The sequence below is a fragment of the Macaca fascicularis genome, chromosome 3 (genome assembly GCF_037993035.2).
Source record: "Macaca fascicularis isolate 582-1 chromosome 3, T2T-MFA8v1.1".
Taxonomy (NCBI): Eukaryota; Metazoa; Chordata; class Mammalia; order Primates; family Cercopithecidae; genus Macaca; species Macaca fascicularis.
Window position 1 is genome coordinate 1,504,691 of NC_088377.1, and position 24,242 is coordinate 1,528,932.

General features: G+C 51.9%; 1 protein-coding gene across 3 annotated transcripts in view; it reads left to right on the forward strand.

Annotated features, from left to right (window-relative positions):
• The first annotated feature begins 6,464 nt into the window (after positions 1-6,464).
• Positions 6,465-24,242, forward strand: part of SLC19A1 (solute carrier family 19 member 1) — a 48,257-nt gene continuing 30,479 nt past the window's right edge. For 2 of the 3 annotated variants that reach the window (XM_015446744.4, XM_065541268.2), the window contains exon 1: positions 6,465-6,696. The gene's annotated coding sequence lies outside the window, so the exon portion shown is untranslated. The remainder of the gene's footprint in view (positions 6,697-24,242) is intronic. The other variant, XM_065541267.2, reaches the window with a different exon arrangement.

Genomic DNA, 24,242 nt, shown 5'->3' on the forward strand with positions numbered 1-24,242 from the left:
TTGCTTCTGTAACCTCCTAATAGTGAGAAACCTGTCTCCTACCATCTGCTATCCATGTATTTAATTGTTCAATTTCAGTATACGTGTGCTGTGGTGTGAATGTGTTCCCCAAAAGTTCCTGTGTTGAAACTTGACCCCCAGTGAAGCAGTGTTGAGAGGCAGGACCTTTGAGAGTTGATTGGATTAATCAATTCATGGATGAATGGGTTATGCAGGGAGTGGGTTAGTTCTCACGAGAATGGGTCTGTTGGAGAAGCGAGTCTGGCCATCTCTTGTAAGCACCCTTACCATCTGATGCCCTGTGCCACCTGGGACTCTCCAGAGAGTCTCCACTAGCAAGAAGGCCCTGACCAGATGCAGCTCTCTGACGTTGGAACTCCCAACTTCCAGAATGGTAAGAAATAGATTTCTTTGAAAAGTACCTAGTCTTGGGCATTCAGTTATAGCAACAGAAAACGGACTAGGACAATATTATGGTGGTGTCGGAACTGTTAACTCACACCTCAGTGGGAGACAGCTTTGTCAGCTAGAGTCCAGTGCTTATGTACTGTTCCTTTGCCTGTAGTCTCACAGACTCCACTCATCCTGAATTAGGTCACTGCTTTCCCCCTACTCCCTTCAGTGAGGATGTTTCATGCATTTATAATACAGTTAGATGGTTTTGTCACATTCTGGATTCCATCCTGAGGTCCCTGAGCTTCCTAAATGATTTTTAAATTTGCATACAATGAGATGTATTCTTTGTACTATAAAGTTTCACAGGTTTTTGATAAGTTTGGAATATCACATATCCACCAATACACTATCATACAGAATACTTTAACTGCCCTAAATAATCTCCTGTGCTTTAGCTATTCAGTCCTCCAGCCCTTCCCACAAACTCTTCACCACTGATCGTTTTGCCAGCACAATGACTGTGCCTTCTCCAGAATGTCATGTCATTGGGGTTATATAGTGTGTAGTGTTTTCTGCCTGACTTCTTTCACTGTCTTATGCTTTTAAGATTTATCAAGGGCTGGGTGCGGTGGCTCAAGCCTGTAATCCCAGCACTTTGGGAGGCCGAGACGGGCGGATCACGAGGTCAGGAGATCAAGACCATCCTGGCTAACACAATGAAACCCCGTCTCTACTAAAAACTACAAAAAACTAGCCGGGCGTGGTGGCGGGCGCCTGTAGTCCCAGCTACTCAGGAGGTTGAGGCAGGAGAATGGCGTGAACCCGGGAGGTGGAGCTTGCGGTGAGCTGAGATCCGGCCACTGCACTCCAGCCTGGGTGACAGAGCGAGACTTTGTGTCAAAAAAAAAAAAAAAAGATTTATCAGGAATGTGTTTCTGTATCTATTGAACATATGGTTTTTCTTTATGTTTATTGTGGTGAATTCCATTGATTGATTTTCCATTGCTAAACCAACCTTACATGCTTGGCATAAACACCAATAGGTCACAATGGAGTTTCTTTTTTATATGTTTTTGGGCATAATTTGCTAACATTTTAGTTGAGAATTTTTGTATCTACATTTAACCAAGGACAGAGCAGGGCGAAATATTTAAAGTGTTGAAAAGGCCGGGCGTGGTGGCTCACACCCATAATCCCAGCACTTTGGGAGGGTGAGGTGGGCGGATCAGGAGGTCAGGAGATTGAGACCATCCTGGCTAACACGGTGAAACCCTGTCTCTACTAAAAATACAAAAAAATTGGCTGGGTGTGGTGGAGGGCGCCTGTAATCCTAGCTACTCAGGAGGCTGAGGCAGGAGAATGGTGTGAACCCAGGAGGCGGAGCTTGCAGTGAGCTGAGATGGTGCCACTGCACTCCAGCCTGGGTGACAGAGCGAGACTCCGTCTCAAAAAAAAAAAAAGTGTTGAGAATCCCACCAACTTCGAGTTCTATATCCAGTAAAATTATTCTTCAGTGTAAGGGAAAAATAAACATGTTCTCAGACAAATGAAAATGGAGAGAATCACCAGCAGACGTGCTCTGCCAGAAATAGTAGAAGTTCCTTAGGAAGAAGGAAATTATATAGCTCAGAAACTTGAATCTACATAAAGAAACTAAGTGTTTGAGAATGAATAAATATAAAATCCTCCCCCCCTTATTCTTAGTTTATCTAAAATACAGCTATTTATTAAAAGTAATAATAATGATATTGGGTGATTATAGCATATAGGAGATAAGTAAAACCAATGACAGCAATGTGGTAAGGGATGGGAGAGGATTGGGAATATTCTGTTACAGGATACTTGTACCTGGAGCAACATAGCATTATTTGACGGTGGATTTAGATGAGTTATAAGTGTATATTGCAAACTCTAGGAAAACAACTTAAAATTTTTAATAAAAATTGATATGCAAAGAAAAGAAACATGTAAGATGGAATGTATATGGAACCATGTAAGATGCTCAGTTAAAACCAGAGAAAGCAGAAAAAGAATCTCAAATTGTGTTTTCATCTTCAACCAGTTTAAAATACTTTCTGATTTCCTTGTTCATCATTTCTTTGACTGGTGGGTTATTCAGATATCTGTTTTCAATTTCTAAATATTTGGAGATTATTGAGAAATCTTTGTATTATTAATACCTGATATATTTCTGATGGGTCAAAGAACATACCCTGGTGCAGTGAATCCTTCAAATTTATTGGAAAATTTTTTTTTTTTTGAGATGGAGTCTTGCTCTGTGGCCCAGGCTGGAGGGCAGTGGTACGATATTGGTTCACTGCAAGCTCCGCCTCCTGAATTCATGCCATTCTCCTGCCTCAGCCTCCTGAGTAGCTGGGACTACAGGCACCCGCCACCATGCCCTGGCTAAATTTTTTTGCTTTTTTTTTTTTTAGGAGAGATAGGGCTTCACCATGTTAGCCAGGATGGTCTCCATCTCCTGACCTTGTGATCCGCCTGCCTTAGCCTCCCAAAGTTCTGGGACTACAGGTGTGAGCCACCGCGCCCAGCTGGGAATTGTTTTGTGACCCAGAATACGGCCTATTTTGGTAAATTGTTTGTTACAGATGAGAAGAATGTGTATTCTCCTGTTGTTGGGTGACATGTTCGATAAATATTAATTTGGCTGATTGTATCCTTCAAGTCTTGTCTGCCTTTACTAAGTTGTCTGTCAATTTGTTCTATCAGTTACTGAAATGGGGTTTTGAAATCTCTGACTATAATTGCTGGTTTGTCTGCTTCTCCTTATGTCCTAGCTGTTTCTCCTTCATGTATTTCGAAGCTTTATTATTAGGTGCGTACATGGTTAGGGTTGTTAAGATCTCTTGATGAATTGATCCCTTTATTATTATAATCCTCTTTATTTCTTACAATGTTCCTTATCTGATATCTACTTTGATATTGTAATAGCCACTCCGGCCATCTTTTGAATAGTGTAATGCTATATATTTTTCCATCCTTTGATTTTAAACCAATTTGTATATTTACATTTAAAGTGTTTTTCCCTGTCAGCAACATAAAGTTGAGTCTGGCTTTATCTAATCATATAATTTCTGCCCCATTTGAAATGTTCAGGCCATTAGAACATAATTGTGATTACGAATATGATTGGGTTTAAATCTATTATCTTACTATTCTTATATTTGTTCCATCTGTTATTTTTTCTTTTTTCTGCCTTCTTTTGCATTGTGTTTTTAGTCCCATTTATCTTCTTTGTTGGCTTATTAGGTAAAATTCTTTTTTCTTTTATGTGTAGCTTTAAGATAAATAATATACATCTTTAACTTATACAGTAATGTGACATTAAAATAGCATATTTCCATTCCCTCTCACAGCTTTAGTGCTGTTGTCAAACATTTTTAAACCTCACACACTTTTTTTTTTTTTCTGAGACAGGGTCTTTCTTACTCTGTCATCCAGGCTGGAGTGTGGAGTGCAATGGCATGATCATGCCTCATTGCCACCCTGACCTCTTGGGCACAGAAGATCCTCCCACCTCAACCTCCCGAGTAGTGGGAACTATGGCACGTGCCACCATGCCCAGCTAATTGTTTGTATTTTTTATAGAGATGGGGTTTCACTATGTTTCTCAGGCTGGTCTTAAACTCCTGAGCTCAAGCAATCCGCCCATCTCATCCCAAAGTGCTGGGATTACAGGCGTGAGACACTGTACCTGGCCAAAGTCACACATTTTTAAACCTCACAATACATCATTAGGTTTTTTCTTTTCATTTTAAGCAGTTGGTTATCTTTTTTTTTTTTTTTTGAGACGGAGTCTCGCTCTGTCGCCGGGGCTGGAGCGCAGTGGCCGGATCTCAGCTCACTGCAAGCTCCGCCTCCCGGGTTTACGCCATTCTCCTGCCTCAGCCTCCTGTGTAGCTGGGACTACAGGCGCCCACCACCTCGCCCGGCTAGTTTTTTGTATTTTTTTTAGTAGAGACGGGGTTTCACCGTGTTCGCCAGGATGGTCTCGATCTCCTAACCTCGTGATCCGCCCATCTCGGCCTCCCAAAGTGCTGGGATTACAAGCTTGAGCCACCGCGCCTGGCCTTAGCAGTTGGTTATCTTTTAATGAGATTTTAAAAGTAAGTTTTTAATATTTGTCCACGTTTTCCATTTCCAATACTTTTTATTCCTTTTTCTAGATTCAGATTGTCCTTCTGTCTGAGGACTGCCTTTAACATGTCATATGACATTTGTCTACTGTTGATGAAATCTTTCAGTCTTTGGATGCCGAAAAAAATCTATTTCACCTTCATTTTTAAAAGATGTTTTTCTCAGGTAATAAAATTCGAACACTTTTTAAAAATCTTGGTATTTTCGGGCAGGCACGGTGGCTCACGCCTGTAATCCCAGCACATTGGGAGGCTGAGGTGAGTGGATCACAAAGTCAAGATATCGATCGAGACCATCTTGGCTAACATGGTGAAACCCCATCTCTACTAAAAACACGAAAATTAGCCGGGCGTGGTGGCGCATGCCTGTAGTCCCAGCTACTTGGGAGGCTGAGGCAGGAGAATTGCTCGAACCTGGGAGGGGCAGCTTGCAGTGAGCCGAGATCACACCACTGCACTCCAGCCTGGGTGACAGAGTGAGATTCCGTCTCAAAAAAAAGAGAGAGAGAAAATATATATATATATATACACACACACACACACATATATATATATGTATGTATGTGTGTATATATATCTGTTGGCTGTTGGTACTTTATTTTATTTATTTATTTATTTATTTTTGAGACGGAGTCTCGCTCTGTCGCCCAGGCTGGAGTGCAGTGGCGCGATCTGGGCTCACTGCAAGCTCCGCCTCCCGGGTTCACACCATTCTCCTGCCTCAGCCTCCGGAGTAGCTGGGACTACAGGCGCCGCCACCTTGCCCAGCTAGTTTTTTTTTTTTGTATTTTTAGTAGAGACGGGTTTTCACTGTGTTAGCCAGGATGGTCTCGATTTCCTGACCTCGTGATCCGCCTGTCTTGGCCTCCCAAGGTGCTAGGATTACAGGCGTGAGCCACCACGCCCGGCCGGCTGTTAGTACTTTAAAGAGGTTGCTCCATGGTGTTCTCACTCGCATTGTTTCCAATCAGAAATCCATCCTTATCCTTATCTTCATTCCTTTGTATGCGAAGTTTTCTCTCCCTCTGGCTGGTTTTAAGAAATTTTTCTTTAACACCAGTTTTGAGCAGTGTGATTATAATGTGACTTGGTGTTGTTTTCTTAATATGTATTGTGCTTGGGATTTATTGAGATTCTTGGATTTGTGGTTTTCCCTTGTTCAAATCCTTGTTTTACAACTTGATGTGTCCTAACATTACACACATATGAGGACACTTTAAGTTGTCCCGTAGCTCACTGACGCTCTGCTCACTTTTTTAAGTCTTTTTTTTTTCCTGTGTGTTTTATTTTGTACAGTCTCTCTTGCTGTTCCTGTGTCTTCAAGTTCACACATCTTTTCTTCTTCAATGTCTAATCTGCGGGGATCCCATCCAGTGTATTTTTCACCTCAGACATTGTAGTTTTCATCTCTAGAAGTTTAACTTGTGTTCTTTTTGAATCTTCAATGTGTCTCCTCCTAATACTCTTTTCTTTGCCATTTTGAACATAAAAATGTAGTTATAATAATTGTTTTAATGTCCTTTTCTACTAAATCTACCTTCTTTGTCATTTCTAGATCTGTTTCCATGGATTAATTTATATCCTCATTTTGGGTTACATTTTCTTTATTTTTATCATTATTTTTTTGCATGCCCACTAATTTTTGATTGCATGCCAGACATTATGAGTTTACTTTGTTAAATAATTGACATTTTTGTCTTCCTACAAATATTCTTGAGCTTTGTTCTGGAATGCAATTAAGTTACATGGAAACAGTCTGTTTCTTCCAAGACTTGCTTTGAACTTTTCATGCAAGGTCAGAACAGTTTTTAGCCTAGAACAAGTTCATCTCCCCTACTGTGGCAAAGTCTTGTGAGTGCTCCACTCCACGTCCCATGGGCCATGAGATCTCCTCTCTGACTGGCGGGAACAGGCAGCATTCCTGGCTGTGCATGAGCTCCAAGGGTCACTCCTGCTTCTTTCTGATGGTCCTTCTCTGGCCTTGAGTATTTGCCTCTCACTCCTGCACTGATCCGTACACACCTAGATTACCAGAGGAGGATCTTCCACGATTGTTGGAATCTACCGTAAGTTCAGCTCCTTCCTCTCTGATCCATTCACAACTAGATACCGGAGGAGGATCTTCCACGGACTGTTGGAATCTACCGTAAGTACAGCTCCTTACCGTCTGGGACTCCGTCCCGTGATTTCTGGCCATCTTTGCCTCTCGGGCTCCCAGCTTTGTTTCCTCAGCTGTAGGAAACTGCAGTTCTGCCTGGATTCCTTTTCCCTGTGCTGCGTCCTGGAAACTTTCTCCCTGTCATGAGCTCTGGCAGCTCTAGGTCTCAACCTGTTTGTTTCGTGTCTCTCAGGGAGCACTGCACCACAGTGCCGGGAGACCAGGGTCTGAAAACATTTTGCTTCACGTATTTGCCTGTTTTTTCAGTTGTTTCATGGGGGAGAGAGAGTCTAGGTTCTGCTTCCCCACGCGCTGTAAGTGGATGTTTTCAGAACTTGGCCTTTTGAAAAACCTCCCGGAGACCGTCATAAATGTTCAGTAGTCATGAGGGTTTCCCTTTACGATGCCGATATGGCGCATGTGTGTGGTGTTGTGTCAGTGTGATGTGCATGCATTTCTGGAAGTCGTTTTTTTTTTTGAGATGGAGTCTTGATCTGTTGCCAGACTGGAGTGCAGTGGCGTGATCTTGGCTTACTGCAACCTCCACCTCCTGGGTTCGAGTGATTCTCCTGCCTCAGCCTCCTGAAGAGCTGGGATTACAGGCACCCACCACCACGTCCAGCTAATTTTTGTATTTTTAGTAGAGACGGAGTTTCACCATGTTGGACGGGATGGTCTCAATCTCCTGACCTTGTGGTCCGCCCACCTTGGCCTCTCAAAGTGCTGCGATTACAGGCGTGAACCACTGCGCCCAGCCTGGAAGTCATCTTTCTTTGCTGTGCAGGTTCCCACCTTCACTTTTTATTATTACTATTTTTTATTTATTTATTTATTTTTGAGATGGAGTCTCACTGTGTCCCCCAGGCTGGAGTGCAGTGGCACAATCTTGGTTCACTACAATCTCCGCCTCCCAGGTTCAAGCAATTCTCTTGTCTCAGCCTCCCAAATAGCGGAGATTACAGGTGCATGCCACCACACCTGGCTAATTTTTGTATATTTAGTAGAGATGGGGTTTCACCATGTTGACCAGGCTGGTCTTGAACTCCTGACCTCAGGTGATCTGCCCGCCTCAGCCTCCCAACGTGCTGGGATTATAGGCGTGAGCCACTGCACCCAGCCTCACCCTCACTTCCAGTGCAGAGTCCAGCACTTGTAGCTGGAACCCACTAGGCCAGGAGTGGGAACACTGGGAGGTGCTCCGGGCCCCAGACCTGCCATATGTAATCCTGGTTCAAAAGAAGGACAAAGGCAACACTGTTCTAACTTGACAGAGATTGATTTATTGCAAGTGAATGGCATGGCAAATTATTGCAATAGAATACTCAAATATTTATTTTATATTTTGTCAATTATTTTTAGCGCATCTTTTAGGGTCATTACTCATTCCTGTTTTACTTTGCTCGTGCTTGTCTGAAAGCATTCGCCCCAAGCTGGGTGTTGTTCAGACCTCTTGCCTCTCTCATCTTCTCAACAAGACTCGGTGACATTTGCTCTCTCCAAGTGCACAGTAGTGGAAAATACTGTGGTTCACATGGCAGGGAAAGTGGATTAGGCTCGGTCGTTTGTTCCCGTTCTTTCCTTCTTCCTTTGCACATGGGTGGCTGGCAAGCAGCTTTGTTTAGAAGGGCAGGGAATGACCACAACAGTGGTAAGAGCAGCAGCTGAGGCTGAGCCAGGCCACCAGCATCCCCTCTGCCAGCCACGAGAGCGCCTCTTTATCAGGGAGAAAGCAGGATCAGAGAGGCCAGCTCAGAGGACAGCACCGATTCTCCGGGGCTCGGGCATCTCTCAGCTCCAAGCCTGGGTGCTGCTCTTCTTGTTTCTCTGTTTGACCTCAGCCTAGCATTGGGTTCGTCCTCCTCGTTGGCACTTGGCCACTGCTGTCACCACTCCGCAAGGCCCCTCACCTTTGTCATTCCTCCTCTTGGTCCCTCAGATCCTCATTCCCAACCCTGACCCCCTCCCCCTACCCCGCGTGGGCGGCTGTCCTTGCTGGTGTTGTCTCTTCCCTCCTGTTCGGGAGGAGTGTGTCTCTTTGTTTGGACTCTGACTTCGCTTCCTACCAGGGTGCCAGTGCCACGTCCCATTCCCACATGGTGTCTCCAAGTTCCCTCCCTGCTGCGTGGCGGATTAGCTCCTGTGGGGGCCATGGTGGGCACCCTAGTGGGGGTGCCAGTGCCACGTCCCATTCCCACATGGTGTCTCCAAGTTCCCTCCCTGCTGCGTGGCGGATTAGCTCCTGTGGGGGCCATGGTGGGCACCCTAGTGGGGGTGCCAGTGCCACGTCCCATTCCCACACGGCATCTCCAAGGCCCCACTTGCCGCGTGGTGGATTAGCTCCTGTGGGGGCCATGCTGGGCACCCAGTGCACTTTGCCTGACCCTCCCCAGGTGCTGGACATGGAGTGTCCTGCTCCTGCCGGCCTCACCGAGCTGTGGGCATGTACCAGTGTGGGCCCTGTGTGGCTATGGGAGGAGTCCTTGGATGGGTCCTGGAGAGGACTTGCCGTGCCCTGGCGTTCCCACCTCTCAGGGCCAGGCTGTTCCCCAGGAAGGCTGCACGGTTTATGCTCCACGGGTGACCCCAGGGCTCCCCTATGCCCACGTTCTGGCCACACCTGGCACGAGCCAGTTTTCTACATTTTGGGAGCGGGGGGTATGACGTGCTGCCTCTGGCAGAGTAAGCTGCATTTCCGACGTTTGGGCCCCTGTGGATGGTCTGTTCACATGCGGATCCTGTCTCTGGGGCTGTGGCTGATTGCCTGAGGTTTACCTGGGCCCGCTGCCCATGTGGAGGGCTGTCTGCCCCCGTCATCACCAGAACTGGACGTTACAGTGAAAATAAATCTGCTTGTCACACCAGGGGCCATTTCGACAGCAAACTCCATGTCTAGCAATTTCTGTTAAAAATACCCTGTGTGAGGGAATGATGGGCATTTGAGTGACTAGTTCTTCACTGCTGTTAATGAGAAACACAGAAGCTCTGTGTGTGCTGATGTGGAACCACCTCCAAGACAGTCAGTGAGAAAACTGGGTGTGCAGGTGTGGCCCCACGTCCAGAGGTCCATCGGCACACCCCGGGCTCCACGTTTGGCCGGACGCTCCCTGGACAGAGCTGCAAATCAGAATCCACAAGTACCTTCAGGGGCCTCCATAAAATAAAGACTGAAAAACAACTGGAAAAAAATATATAAATCTTAGCAAATCTTTGCAAGTTGGAGCTGGAGGACGTGGCATTCCCGTGGTCTCCGGCGGACCCTGCCTACCGCTGGTCCCCATGGGAGGACTTGCCCACACCCCTGGTCGTTTTCAGTGTGTGTGTTTGTCTCCTTGTTGGTACATGGTGACACCTCACCGACCTAAATACACAGACGGGGGCAATTGCCTGATGGACCCAGGACACTGACGCTCACCCAACCTCAATGTTGTGACGTTTCCACACAGCTGAGGGGCTGGCAGTTCTTCATGGTGCCTTTTGACTTAAAGATGTTTTTAGATTGGATGCAAGTACGTCTGTCTTTTCCTTTGTGATTTCTGCTACTGGCATCCCCAAATGTATGTAGTTATTGACTTCCACATGAAAATTCAACTTAGGCCAGGCACGGTGGCTCACGCCTGGAATCCCACCACTTTGGATGGCCAAGATGGATGGAACACAAGGTCAAGAGATCGAGACCATCCTGGCCAACATAGTGAAACTCCATCTCTACTAAAAATACAAAAATTAGCCAGGCGTGGCGGCAGGCGCCTGTAATCCCAGCTACTTGGGATGCTGAGGTAGGAGAATCGCTTGAACCTTGGAGGCAGAGGTTGCAGTGAACTGAGATCGCGCCATTGCACTCCAGCCTGGAGACCTAGCCAGACTCCATCTAAAAAAAAAAAAAAAGAAAAAGAAGGCCGGGCGCGGTGGCTCACGCCTGTAATCCCAGCACTTTGGGAGGCCGAGGCGGGCGGATCACAAGGTCAGGAGATCGAGACCACGGTGAAACCCCGTCTCTACTAAAAATACAAAAAATTAGCCGGGCGCGGTTGTGGGCGCCTGTAGTCCCAGCTACTCGGGAGGCTGAGGCAGGAGAATGGCGTGAACCCGGGAGGCGGAGCTTGCAGTGAGCCGAGATCGCGCCACTGCACTCCAGCCTGGGCGACAGAGCGAGACTCCGTCTCAAAAAAAAAAAAAAAAGAAATTCAATTTAACTGAAATGTGTTTTCTTGTGTGCTGAGAAATTGGAACACAGCTCTCCATCTTATTCCAAGCAACCAGGTGGCTGTGCTCTGTCCTGCCCTGGGAACAAGCCTGCCCTGACTCCCTCAGATTCCCGGCCTCAGGGCTTCCTGTAGCAGCTCCGCTCCCTACCTGTGCCTGCCCTGGCTCAAACCAAATGCAGTCCTCTCACACATGTATTTCTGGAGCTGAACTTGAGTCACGCTGGCCACATGCAAAGAAGAAACACCCTCTGCAGCCTGGTAGCAGCCCCACCATCTGCATCCCTGGGAGGATCCCCAGGACTCGCCGGCCAGCACCCCTTCTGTGGCACCACTGCCTTCCTGGGTTCTCAGGGGATCTCACTGCAGTGACAATGGGGCAAATCCTTCCCCCTTCAAAGGCTGAAGTGCTCACTCAGGATTTCTCAGCAGCCAGAGCTGCAGGCCCACACCCTGGGGCCAGGCTGCAGAGCAAGCACGTCCGAGTCCCAGCTGAGGTCCAGCCAGCCGTGGCCCACCTGGGCTTGGGGGTCTCAGTCCGTCGTCTTGGATGCTGAGTGTCATGCACTTGTCTGGCCTGATCTGTCACCAGCCGTGTGGAGCCCGACTAGACAGCCTTAGCCCTAAAGGGTTTTCAGAAGCCGCTTCCAGTCTCTCACCAGCATGGGACTTGCTAACCACTGAGATCAGGCTTGGAGATGATACCGCCGCTGTCTGAATATGGAGCCACTCGGCACAGACTGCCTTGGATGGCACGACCCTAAAAATAGGTGGCCTCCTGGTCATGCCCTCCAAGGAATGATTCTGTCAGAGACGCAGGAGGCAAGTATGGGCATCGCACTAACACTCCCCACCCCACTGGGCTCAGGAGGCCAAGTCCGAGTGCTGAGGGCAAGGCCACCCCCACACCCCGCTTCTCCGCAGCCATCTGGGCTGCATCTGTGCTGCATCTGTGCTGTTAGTTGAGCAGAGGGCTCAGTCTGAGCCAGGACAAGCTCCTCACTAGCATCCCTGAGGGTCACCAGAGCCCAGGGCAGGGTTCAAGAGAGGCACACCGTCTGAGTGGGGTGGAGGGTTGAGGCTCCCCGGAACATCCCTTCTGCTCAATTGAGGGCAGTGAGTGGCCTTGGTTTGGGCCCCTGCACCCTGGTCTTGGTCACCGCACAAACCCCCAGCCCTCGCTCCTCTCTGCTCTGGCCACGAACCACTCCAGGGCTGTGACTGAAGCGGGACACTCCAGGTGGACACTCCCATCTCTGTGGCAGAGGCTACCAGCAAGGTGTGCAGGGCCCGGGGTTCAGGGCCAGGCGGGGGCCACGAGGCACAGGTCAGCATCTAATTCACCCAGAGTGGATGAGAAGCCTCAGGAGAATGTGGCAGGGGCTACGGGGTCAAAGCCAGGGACTCCAGCGTGTCACAAGACCAAGGTCTGGCTCCACTGATAGGGAAGACCCGTCTCCTGGGGCTGCTCTCTGAGCCCCAGTGCCCTGGCCTCGGGTTCTCTATCTCAAATCGCTTCCTGCTGCCAGGGCTCCAGTAGCCCCAGGGCCCAGCCTCCAGCTCTGTTCTTCCTGAGTCCTGGGCAGCTCCATGCAGTGGGTGCTGTTGTGCAAGGAGCTGACATGTGGGGAGGCAGTGGCTGGTGCCCAAGTCCCGGCAACAGGGCAGTAGCCAGGCCAGGGAAGCCTGGGAAGGCTATGAGGTGTCCAGAGGCCCTTCGGAGTGGCCAGGCCTCTGAGACACTGTCCCAGGAGACACATGCAGGCTGGTTGCAGTGCAGGGCCCCCAGGAAGCCCCGGTCACAGGTCTCCCACGCCACCCTCCACCCCGCCTCTCTCCCTATCCAAGATCTTCCAGGGGACGTGAGAGAACACTTAAAATACTTTGGTGCAACAGAGACAGATCAGCCATGGAGCCCTTGACAACGTCCTGTTCTGTCCTGTCTGTGGCAGCTCCGGCCACGTCCCTGGCCCCGACTCCGTGTCTCCTAAAGCCATGGCTGCAGACGGGTGTGTCTCTGGCTGGTTGCATCTGCACGGTGTTTTGAGAAGAATTCAGTTAGCTTTAATTAGTACAAATTTAATCAATTTTAATTAATTTTAACTAATTTTAAGTCTTTAATTAGTTAAGAAAGGCAGGGTTTCACATAAGAATTACAGATTTCAAGCTTCTCTTTAAAAGTTGGAAGCATCAAAAATCCAAGCCCACAGCCCGGCACTGGTGGGGAGCAGTGGGCCGGCGGGGGGGACTGCTGACCCGGGGCCTGGCTCAGAGCAGCTTCCACCCTGGGCCCTCACAGGCTCAGCTGCCCTGCAGCCAGAGCTTGAGCGTGCAGTCTTGGGTCGGCCTGGTCTTTCTGTGTGCGGGGGTGGTGGAGATGCTGTTGTGCTCAACTTAGCAGTCTCAGGTCTCCCCTGACCGCAGGCCATGAGGACCTCTGCTGGTCACCCCCCTGGTGACTGGAGCTACCCTCTTCTGGGGACTGGGACCGGAGCATCCTTGTGGCCTGGAGGGGACCCTGCTGGTGGCCGCCCGACGCTCAGGCCCCTCTTTCCAGCTCTGTGTGCCCCACCCCAGCTTCTGTTCTCGGCTTTGATCCGTGACCTCCGACCTTCAGAGGGTTAGGGCAGGGGTCTTCCTGGAAACCTCATGGGAGCGTCTGTCCCGTGGCCACCTCCCGGGCGTAGACCTTGCTCCATGCGCACCGTGGCCACCTCCCTGGTGTAGCCCTTGGTCCATGCGCACCATGGCCACCTCCCGGGCACAGACCTTGGTCCATGCACACCGTGGCCACCTCCTGGGTGTAGACCTTGATCCATGCACACCGTGGCCATCCCCGGGGTGTAGACCTTGATCCATGCACACCGTGGCCATCTCCTGGGTATAGACCTTGGTCCATGCGCAGCATCGCAGTGATGTCACTCACTGGGCCCGCGGGGACCACGTGGATCCAGCCTCAAGGTCCGCGACCCCCTCCTGGCACCTACAGGACCGCGCAAGGGCGGCAGCTGGGCCCCTCGGGCTCGCGCGAAACTCTGCGTGTGTCGCTTTCTGCCAACGCCCGCCGTTCGCGTGTAGACCACCCTGAACCGGAGGCTGCGGTTCCAGGCCCCGGGCCAGCCTCAGGCGCTCCCCACGCAGGCCGCGCGGCCCCCGCCGCAGCCCCCTGCACCTCCGTTCCCTGCAACCTGCGCCGCCACCCAAGCCGGTTCCCCTTGCCCCCACAACCGCCCCCAGCCCCCCACACCGCCGCTGCCCCCGCCCCGCTGCCCCGCTGCCCCCCGCCATGCTGCCCCCGCCCCGCTGCCCCCAGCCCCGCTGCCCCCCGCCCCGCTGCCCCCCGCCATGCTGCCCCTGCCGCCCCCTGCAACCCCCACCCGCTCCGGCAGCGCCGCCCCCTGCGCCGTGAGGCTGCTGGGCTGGGACCCGCGGAGGCTCCGGGCGCCGCTCGCCCCCCTGGTGGCCGCTCCCCGCGCTGCGTGCGGGAAACCCGAGGCCCCCGGGAGCGCACGAGGCGGCCCCACATCACCTAGACGTGCTCCCAGGACTGGGCGCGGGGTTCTGGAAACATCGACCCAGGGAATGGACCGAAAGTCCTGACGTCGTCAAAGGGGCTGCTGCTGGGGAGAAGGCGAGGGGCCTCGCCACTGAAGCCAAGAACAGGGCCCGCTGCTGGAGCTCCATGAATCCGGACAGTTAAAAGCAGATAAAATGGGAAAAACCCAGACAGTAAGAGGAAGGTTCATTTGTCAACTTTTCATAGCAATGATAGTAAAAACGATAGCACAGCGGCTTTAGTCACCACAGCCAAGCGGAAGGAGACGTCCCAATGTCCGTCCGTGAATGAAAAATGAAAAGGTGGAGACGCACGCAGGGAGGATCGCCGGCCCCAAAGGAAGTTCCCACGCGGCTGCCCCGTGCAGGGACCCGGAGACACGATGCTGAGCGCACCTGGCCAGGCACAGGAGGACGCCCACTGTGCGCGGTTCCACTTGGAGGCCCCGCGGTGGCCAAACCCCGCCGGAAAGTGGGATGGGGACGCGGGGGATTCGGAGGGGGCGCGGGGGATCGGGAGGGGGCGCGGGGGATCGGGAGGGGGCGCGGGGGATCGGGAGGGGACGCGGGGGATCGGGAGGGGGCGCGGGGGATCGGGAGGGGGCGCGGGGGATCGGGAGGGGGCGCGGGGGATCGGGATGGGACGCGGGGGATCGGGAGGGGGCGCGGGGGATCGGGAGGGGGCGCGGGGGATCGGGAGGGGGAGCGGGGGATCGGGAGGGGGCGCGGGGGAATCGGGAGGGAGGGCGTGGGGATTGGGAGGCGGGACGCGGGGAACTGGGATGGGACGCAGGGGATTGGGATGGGGGCTTCGGGGAATTGGGAGGGGGCGCGGGGGATTGGGAGGGGGATGTGGGGGTTTGGGGGTGAGTGTGTCCTGGGTGCTGAGCTTCAGTTTTGCAGGATGAAAGAGTTCTGGAGATGATGGGGGTGATGGCCGTACAACAGTGTGAATGTCCTTAATGCCATTGATGTGTGCAGTTAAAAATAGTTAACATGGTACATTTTATGTCTCTTTTACCACAAAAAAATACAAAAAAATAGCAACAAGGCCTAGGGCTGGCACTGTGATGGGCCGGGCTGCCTGTGGCTCCTCTGGACTTTATCCCAGGGACCCTCGTGGGCTGGAGGGAGGATGTGGCCTGGAGTCATGGCCTACACACAGCGCCATGACCATTGCACAGGTCCTAAAGGTCAGCGGCTCCCGTCCCCTTAGGCTGGTGGGAGGGATGCACTGTGCTGGGAAGGACCAGTAGAACTTGCAGGGCAGGACCCAGCCCCAGCCTCTGCTTACAAAACAGCGCCCAGGGAACGGCAGCAAAGGGCCCTGCCCTCCAGGCCCAGCCTCCAGCGAGGCCCCGCTCCCGTCCTGCCCCAGCCCTGAGCCTGGCCACCTTCGACCCTGATGGATCGTCTTTCTTCTCAGCGTCGGTGCTGAGGCCTCCAGGTGAGCGAGATAGTGGAAGCTCATGGTACTGTGAGCACAGGCGCCTCAAGCATGAGGGATCTGCCCCTGTGATTTGCCTGGAGGAAGAGCTTTCATTGCGCGAGGTCTTGTGTAAAAGTGAGCACACAGGGGGCCCCAGGGAGAGCTGGGGCTGGCGCTGCCCCGGGTGCCCTGTTCTGGGCGAGAGGCCGTCTGCTGTGCTGGTGGGTGTGGATCATAGTGCACAGCCGTCATTTGTGCAGTGTCCTCCTATCAGCACAAACACAGGGACAGGGTGGACGGGCGGACCAGCCCAGAGACTCCGTGTCAGGTCAGACTCATGGCCCAGGAACCTGCAGGCTCGGCATTAGGGGTCTGGGACCACACCCAGGGCCAGGCTGTGACTGGCCCCACTCCACTGAGACCCGCCCCACTCTGCTGAGATCGGCCCCTCCCTGCTGGGGCTGGCGCTGCCCCGGGTGCCCTGTTCTGGGCGAGAGGCCGTCTGCTGGTGACTGCGGATTATAGCACCCGCTTATCTCTCATCCACATGGTCTCGAGACCCGGGCCTGGGTGGGGACGGGGCATCTCCGCACATTCAAGGGCTGTGGTCCTGGCCTGGGCTGAGCCTCCAGGTGGGTGTGGCTCTCCCCCGTGGCTCTCCCTGAGGCCCCTGATCCAACAGTCACAAATGTCCACGCCGCCTGCTGGTGGCACAGCCTGGGGGTCTCCCTGGAGCAGACAGGAGGGCAACTTTGCTCTTCCCCTGGGATGCTCCTGAGAGCTGGACCGGCCCAACCCCTGCTGCTCAGGCCAGGAGGGAGGTCCTGAGGCCAGGACGCAGCTCCCCTGGGCGGGCACAGACACAGCAGCAGCAGCCCAGCCTCTTCTTGGGCCCATCGCAGATCTCTTTGGTCTGGCAGTGCCCATGCCCACTCCCTGGGTCATTACCGGCTTCTCCTGAGGAGGCCGTCAGTCCCCACCACACAGCCAGCCTCACGGAGCGGTGGAGACCATGGGTCAGGCACTTGGGTGGACACCTTTTGTAGAAAAGCAAATTTCACCCCATGCTCTGAGGGACGCACCTGAAATAGCCATAAGGAGGCTGTACAGGAAGCCGAGGGTCTCAGGCCGGCGCAGCGGCAGAACATGCAGGTGATGCGGGTCCATCTCCACACTGCTCTAAAATGTGGACACGAAGGCGTGGACATGCAGGGAGGCGTGAACCCCAGTCACAGAGGGCCCTCGACTCTGGCAAACTTGACACATACCCCAGAAAATGCAAATGAGGCTATGAAAGACTGAAATCCCACTGTTTGCAATTTAGATTTTATTGTTCATAGAAAACACGACGTGCATAGAGAATACGCATTTTTCTTTTTTTTTTTTTGAGACGGAGTCTCGCTCTGTCGCCCAGGCTGGAGTGCAGTGGCGCGATCTCGGCTCACTGCAAGCTCTGCCTCCCGGGTTCACGCCATTCTCCTGCCTCAGCCTCCCGAGTAGCTGGGACTACAGGCGCCCACAACCGCGCCCGGCTAATTTTTTTTTGTATTTTTAGTAGAGACGGGGTTTCACCGTGGTCTCGATCTCCTGACCTTGTGATCCGCCCGCCTCGGCCTCCCAAAGTGCTGGGATTACAGGCGTGAGCCACCGCGCCCGGCCGAGAATACGCATTTTTCAAAAGTCCATGAAAAAGTTTAAAAGATAACCCAAAACCAAGCCACAAATCGAAGCACAGAACAATTTCACAGAATGAAAACCTGCTTAGGTCACCTTCTTTGATCTTTATAAAACGACATATTAATGAAACCAACAAACAACGTCTGGCCGCTGGAAACATTTGAATCATTCTCTCAAATGAGTCATGAGTCCAAGAGGAAATCAAGCAAAAATCATGTCCTACGTAGAGGCTGACGGCAACAAATGTAGTGACACAGCGTCTATGGGTTGGCCAGAGGTGCCCTGTGAGAGGAATGAATTATTAAATGGTTTATTATTCCTAGTTTTATTCGAATTAAAGGAACATAGCAGTTAACTCAGAAACCAGAACAGAAAAGGAACAACAAAATCAACAGGAAAAAGAAAAAATGAGAAAAGCAGAAATTAATTGGAAAGCAATTAAAACTTGATTTTTGTTTTGTTTTGTTTTGTTTTCCTTTGAGATGGAGTCTCGCTCTTGTCGCCCAGCCTGGAGTGCAGTGTCTCGGCCCACTGCAACCTCCATCTCCCAGGTTCAAGCTATTCTCCTGCCTTAGCCTCTTAAGTAAAACTTGACTTTTTAGATCCAAAAGGTAGTTCCTTGAAAGAAAATAAGAGGAACAGAGAATGCGCTGGCCAATTTAACCAAGAAATAAAACGAACTTCCAGTGCTAGGACTGAGAAAGGGTGCCCAACCCAGGTGCAGCTGGGACTGTGAAGAACAGGAGAGGGACTAAGATGAGGGGGAAGGTGGAGGAGGAAGTGGGTGTTTCGGGGAGGAGAATGGAGGCAGGAAGGTCAGGGAGGGTGGGGGAAGGGAAGGGGAGGGAAAGGCAGAGGAGAGGGGAGGAAGGCAGAGGAGGGAGGCAGGGAGGGGAGGTGGGTGTAGGGGGAAGGGAGGTTGAGGGGAAGGCGGAAGAGAGGAGAGGGGTCTGCAGACTGCACGCCCCTGCACCACTGCGTGTGAAAATTGAAAGGGAACGCCAATCATCCAGGAACACGTGAATACTGAAACATTCTGAAGACGACGAAACCTGCGTGAGACAAACCCACAGAAGCCCGAGGCCTGCAAGGCTGAGCCTCTGAGCGAGGCCGCCGTGATCCTGAACCGTGGATGGAGTGCTGGCTGTGGTCTCCCCTCGGCTGGGAGAACTGAACTCCATCCTGCCCAAATCTGCCTGTTTATTTCATGCGGTTCCACTCCGGATCTAATAAGACGGTGCAGTCAAGGAAATTCCAGCTGGAGAACCAGCCATCTCCGCCTGGAGCCGTTCACTTGCTTGTGGACAGGGTGGCAGGTGGGGCCTCGGGAAGAAGGGAGCACGGAAGACCCGGTCTCCATGGGGTCTGGCATACGGGGGCCTGAGGTGTCTGTGGGGGACAGAAAGAACCACCAGCTGCCACCTGGGGACACGGTCTCAAGTGACCCTTTGGGGCTCAGAGGCCTCACGGGGCAGGAGGCGCCTCCCCAGGAGGGAAACACCCCAAACCACGAAGGTGACCAGGGCAGTGCACGGCGTGTGGGAGAGACCAGGAGGAGGTGCCAGCCTGGGCCGGGTGGGCAGAAGCAGGATGCACAGGAACCTGGGAGGGGCTGGGATGGGGTGGGCGGTACCCCACACTGACCCCCACTATCTACTTTTGGCCAATCCTGCAACATCCACATGTGCCAGCCTGGCTGGGGAGAGACAGTTCCCAAGGCACTGGAGAGTTCGGGGCTCTACAGCCTGGGAGGGCCGCCCTGGGGCTGAGAAAGGGCAGAGATGGGGGTCTCTGTGGGGACAAGATGTGAAGGAGGACACATGGAGACCTACCTGGCCGAAGCACACTGGACCTGCACCCCACCTGCAACCAAGAGCCAGAGTGTGCGCCCAGCTGTCCCCTCCCTGCTGTCCACCACCCACCACCTGTCCCCCTGCCCCTCCCCCGCCCCCGCCCCCTCCTCACCACCCACCACCTGTCCCCCTGCCCTTCCCCCGCCCCCGCCCCCCTCCTCACCACCCACCACCTGTCCCCCTGCCCCTCCCCCGCCCCCCTCCTCACCACCCACCACCTGTCCCCCTCCCCACTGACCACCACCTGTCCCCCTGCCCCTCCCCCGCCCCCGCCCCCCTCCTCACCACCCACCACCTGTCCCCCTGCCCCTCCCCCGCCCCCGCCCCCCTCCTCACCACCCACCACCTGTCCCCTGTCCCCCTGCCCTTCCCCCGCCCCCGCCCCCCTCCTCACCACCCACCACCTGTCCCCCTGCCCTTCCCCCGCTCCCCTCCTCACCACCCACCACCTGTCCCCCTCCCCACTGACCACCACCTGTCCCCCTGCCCCTCCCCCACCACCTGTTCCCCATGCCCCGCACTACCCACCACCTGTCCCCCTGCCCCTCCCCTGCCACACCACTGCCCTTTTCTCCCAAGGCTGAAGCCGTTCTGGGTTTTCCTTTGTAATCAGCTGAGGCCTGGATTTTCTCCCAAGAGACACAAGAGGGTTTGGAGCATTCAACCTGTTTCCAGGCCTTTCACCCACTTCCACCAGTGCAGGCTTTTAAAAAACAATTTTATTGACGTGCAATTCACATGCCATAAATTGTACCCATTAGAAGCATTTGTCAAACATGTCTGACAGGTGAACACAACCATTAACCTCTACCCCCATCAGACACAGAACAATTCCACTGATCCCGAGTCTCCACCACAGGCACCTGCTCACCTGCCTCCTTCCAGGATGGAGCCTCCCTCCCCAACAGATGGACTTTCCCAGGCTGGACTCTGGCCCCCTAGCACGAGGATGCTGAGACTCACTCCGTTGTTATTTCCTTTTAGTCTGAGTAGTCCCTGTTATGTGGATGTACTGCATGTTTATCCCTCATCCCATAATGGATATTCGGGTTGTTGCCAGTTTTTAGCAGTTACATGAGAACGGGGTACAGCCTGTGTGCATGGGCTTTTGTGGGATCATGTATTCGTATCTCTTCAGCAGATGCCTAGGAATGGAACTGTGGTTCATAAAGCAGACACATGTTAAACTCCACAAGAAGCTGCCCCACTGTTTTCCAAAGTGTTTCAAAGTGTTTGTAACATTTCACATCTCCATGTATTGCTCCACAGCCTTGCCAACACTTAGTATTGTCAGCTTCTTAAATTTTAGCCTTTATAGTGGGAGTGGTTTGGTACCTCAGGCCTTAATGACAAAGGATTATGATATTTATGATATTAGGTATATTTTCACATCTTATTTAAGTGTTCAAATCTTTTGTGCATATATATATATATTTTTTATTTTTATTTTTATTTTTATTTTTTGAGATAGTCTTACTCTGCCACCCAGGCTGGAATGCAGTGGCGAGATCTCGGCTCATTGCAACCTCCCCTCCCAGATTCAAGCAATTCTCCTGCATCAGCCTCCTGAGTAGCTGGGACTACAGGCACCCGCCACCACACCAGCCTCATTTTTGTATTTTTAGTAGTGATGGGGTTTCACCATGTTGGCCAGGCTGGTCTTGAACTCCTGACTTCAAGTGATCAACAGGCCTCAGCCTCCCAAAGTGCTGGGATTACAGGCCTGAGCCACTGTGCCCGGCTTCTTTTGTGTATTTTAAGAAGTGGGCTGTTTTCTTATTACTCAGTTGTAAGGGACAGTTATGTGTCCGGATACAAGTCCTGTATCAGATACAAGGAATATGAATGTTTCCTCCCAGGTGTGGCCTGACATTTTGTTTGCTTCTTGTGTCACTTGATACAGATCTGCAAGTTTGACAGTATTAGCTTTTAATTTGGGTCTATCAGCCGTCTCAAATTAGTGTTTGTGAAAGGGACGTGGTAAGTCTGATGTTCATCTTCCCCTGTGGATATCCAGCTGTTCTCGAACTATGTGATCTAGAGACCGTCCTTTCCCCAACTGAATTAAATGGACACCCTTTTTGGAAATCTGTTCTCTGTGTGGGTGGTCCTATTTTCGGACTCCACCAGCTTCCCTTGGTCTCCATATCTCTGAGCTCTCCAACGTCGCTCTTCTTAGTCACAATTGTTTTGGCTATTGTAAGTCTTTTACATTTTCACCTTAATTCTAATCAACATCTCAATTTCTAAAAAATAAGCCTGTGAGATCTCTATTAGATTGTGCTAAATCTATGGATCAATTTGGGGAGAATTTTCACCTTAAATAAAGTGCCTTCCAATTTGTCAATGAAAAGAGTCAGACTATGTAAAATATATGAAAAGATTTATGCTGAGCCAAATATGAGTGTCCATGGCCCTTGACACAGCCCTCAGGAGATCCTAAAACATGCGTCCAAGGTGACTGGGCACAGCCTGGTCTCATACATTTAAGGGAACATGAGACCCAATCAAATACATGTAAGATAAACACTGCTCTGGTCTGGAAAGGTGGGACAACCTGGTGGGGGCTGGCTTCAAGGTTATACGTAAAGCTAAAAATGTTGGGATTGGTAATTGGTTGAAAGAGTTATTATCAATAGAAAGGAATGTCTAGGTTACAGTAAGGGGTTGTGGAGATCAAAGTTTTATCCACAGTTGAAGTCTCTGGGTCGCAGGCTTCAGAGACTAGATTCTAAATGATTCTTATCAGACTTAAGGTCTGTGTTGACGTTGAAAGCTGGTCAACTTTCCCTGAATTCCAAAAGGGGGTCAGGTATAATGACGTGTATCCATCCCTCCCTTCCCCTCGTGGTCTGAACCAGTTTTTCAGGTTAATTTTGGAATGCCCTTGCCCAGAGGAGTGGTCTGTTCAGAGGGCTGGGGGCTCAGAATTTTATTTTTGGTTTACACAATCCATGAACAAGGTCTGTCTCCCCCATTTGTTTAGCTACTCATTAATTTCTCTCAGCAATGTTCTGCAGCTTTTGGTATAGGGAACTTGCAAATTTTTCATTAAATGCATTCTTAGGTATTTTCTGATTTTCAATGGCATTGTAAATGCTGTTTTTCAAATTCTGTCTTCCAATTATTTGTTGCTAGATTATAGAAGCACAATTACTTTCTTATATAGACTTAGTGTCTTGTGACCTTGCTAAATGCCCTTATTATTTCTAGTATTTTTGATAAACTGTTAGGATTTTCTGCCCTGGCAATTGCATCATCTGTGAACAGAGACTCTGCCCCTTTCTTCCCAATCATTTTGTCTTCTAACATCATGCACAGGTTTCTCAAATAGCTTGCTTGCAACCAGGATGCACGCCTGTGATTGCAGAGCTCAATGCAAACCTCTTCCGACCCCAGGACGTTCCTGTAGCTGGGCATCACTGCACACTCCACCTGCGGGCAGGAGGGTTACCACCTCCGAGTTCTGGAAATGAGGACCAGGCTGGGTAGGCTTCAAACTCCACCTTGCACTGGCCAGATTTCCACTGGTTATTTTAATGTTTTCTTAACACTCTCTTGTTAGATGACATTACTCTAAACAGCTGCCTTGTGATTCCAAAGAGGTTCAAACCTCCCGCTTTCCCTAGTAAAGATGGGCTATTTAAGCACAATTTTGTGAAAGTCTGGCTGTAGGGAGACGTGGGGGCATCAGGATTCAGTGTTCTGCTGCTGGGCCAGGCAGTGCTCAACTGGGAGTGGCTGGGCCTGCTGGGGCCACTGTCCGGGGCCCCAGTGGGGCTCGGGATTCAACTCCATAGGACCAGGTGGGACATGTTTCCAGAGAAGGAGTGTGGCAGGCACAGGCCCAGGTTAGCCCCATTGCTGTGACGGGCTGTGACAGGCTGTGAGGGTCCTGCGCTCACCTGGGGGATGCGGAAGCCGGGAGCTCCCGGGCTCCAGGCAGGCCAGGGACAACACTTCTTCCTCTAGGCTTTGCTTCTCCGCTCAGCTGCCACGGGGCTTCTGGCTTCATAGAGAAGGTGCTGAGGACGGTGGCCTGGCTCAGCCTCTGAGAGGATGGGGGCCACAGCTGCAGGCCGGCCTGGGCCTGGGGGCCAGTGCTAGGAGGCCTGACACAAAGGCCTCCATGTCAGCCCCCTTCTCCAGATCTTTGGGCCCCTAGGTCCTTGTGGATGGGCCACCCCTGGCCGCTGGGAGTGTTAGGAGGTCAGCTCGTGGAAAAAGTGGGGGTGAAGGCCCGGCGGGAGTTGGGGGTGGAGAGAGGGGCAGCTACAGCAGAGACCCCCTGGCCAACAAGCGAGGCAAGACGTTTACAGGGCACATTGCACCTCTACCAAGCAGATTCAGATGGGAGCAGAAGCACCTGTCATTCGGTGAGACTGGGGCGACGCCTGGAAGGGTGGGAGGAGAAACTGTGGCTGAGGCCGGGTGCAGGCCAGTTCACTGTACACGCTGGGGCACGGCAGGCTGGTCCGCACCCGTCTTCCTGCGTATGGAGTGCCATGTGCATGTGAGCATACATGTGTCTGTATGTTTCTGGGTCTCTGTATGTCTGTGTGTTTACATCTCTGTATCTGTGCATATGTATCGGTGGTGTCTGTACGTGTATGTGTGCGTGTGGGGGCTGTTTTTGTGTTGCTGTAAAGGAATACAGAGACTAAGTATTATACAGAAAAGAGGTTTAATTGGCTCACGGTTCTGCAGGCTGTACAGGAAGCATGGTGCCCGCATCTGTTCCTGTGAGGCCTCAGGAAGCTTCCACTCATGGTGGAAGGTGACAGGGAGCCAGCATCACGTAGCGAGTGGGAGGAGGGG